Source organism: Macrobrachium rosenbergii, chromosome 8 (genome assembly GCF_040412425.1).
Source record: "Macrobrachium rosenbergii isolate ZJJX-2024 chromosome 8, ASM4041242v1, whole genome shotgun sequence".
Taxonomy (NCBI): Eukaryota; Metazoa; Arthropoda; class Malacostraca; order Decapoda; family Palaemonidae; genus Macrobrachium; species Macrobrachium rosenbergii.
The window spans coordinates 68,783,013-68,784,818 of record NC_089748.1 but is presented as its reverse complement, the minus strand read 5'-3'; positions in this window follow the sequence as shown (position 1 = coordinate 68,784,818).

Here is a 1,806-nt window from a genome sequence, read left to right as displayed (position 1 = left end):
ACGAATGACCAAATGTCGAAATTAATTTCTCTTCATTATATATATATATATATATATATATATATATATATATATATATATATATATATATATATATATATATATATATATATATATATATATATATATATATATATTATACACAGTATATATATATATACATATATATATATATATATATATATATGCTGTGTATATATATTTATACATACATATATAAAGTGTATGTGTATATATGTATATTTACACACGAATACTTGTTCATATTTGCTGCAATTTCATTTTACTTACAATACATACATTGTTGGAAAAGGGCTAGAGATAATAATCGAAATAAAAAAATTTTTTTTTTCCGTTTCTTTTATTTATATATTTTTCTGTTCACTTGTATATGTATACCATATATATACATACATATATATTATATATATAGTTATATATATAGATATATATATATATAGTTTTTCTTAAATGAACAAGTTAGGATTCTCAGTATCGACCCTTTGCAATTTTTGAGGCATCTTACAACCTAAAATCTTCAACTTCGGGGACGTCCCCAGGAGCGGCGATAAACCTCCTAACGAAAATGTACCTTCGTTAATTGGTTTTGAGAACTTTCATAATTTCTGTTATCGAAGTGGGGAGCGAGTTACCTCATCGGAAAGGTCGCAGAGACCGCCCTGAACTCTTATTTGAAAAATATAGCAATATCTTGTTATAACACTGCCTAGTTCTTTCTACCCCTCAAGACGAGTTAACCTCAGAATGAGTTTTGAAAGTAAGTTGTCGAGTAAGAATTCTAAACCTAATCAATGTGTCTTCGAATAGTAAAAAGAGAGTAACTGACTATCAATACCTGAACCTAGAAAGAATTTAATGTATTGTAGTTTTGTAACTATTTATGCTTACTAATGCTTTTTAGTTTTTCTTTTACTTGCTCCATGTTGCTTGGTTCAAATCATAATAAAAAGAAATAGAATAAAGAGGTTTATGTTCAGGATGGTGGAGATGGCAACAATGATAACTACCGCACACATTCCCATACCCAGAAATATACCACAGGCAAAATATACTTCCCACATTATCATTTTACATGTCACTGGCAGGAAACTAAGTGTAGCTTCGTATTTTGTCGTCACTTTTGGAGGTTGCCAAGACAGCCACTACTTAAAATGCCTTTTTATCATAACTAAATAATCTAAAGTTATGTCTTGCCCTATTTTATTTTTCAATTCTCCTTTCGAATGTTCCTATCCCTTTTATAGTTTATATCGTGCTCAGTCCCCATTGTACCTCACATTAACAACACCAGCGTGTCTGCCTGCTTAACGATTCTGAAAAGCACTCACTGTCTATAAGACACCATACACTCCCAGGAGGCCTATTATTGGAGCACCTTTGTGTAAATTCCCTGATACCTGTAATATCCTTAAGTAGAAGTCCTAGCCCTCCTTCGAATGGAATACAAAAACAGGTCCAGGGCATTGTCTGAGGAAGTGATGGATACTCTTTTTACACTTCTAAGCCCACCAGGAACGTCAAAACCTACCAGTTATTTTTACCGGTGGAAAAACTTGGGCAAAAGATATGCAATCATGAAAAATATATCGTCATACCGATATGGGAATCCAGTACTGTCCAGTTTAGTAGCCTCGCCAAGGCCTAAGTATTGAGGTCCGCCCCTAGGATCTCCTTCCTTCAATAAAACACATCGGTGGATGACCAAAAATAATTTAATCAAATAGTGGTATTCTTCCTGCCAGTTGTAGAGCTGATTTATCATCATCACAGCAAAAGCTAGTCTTT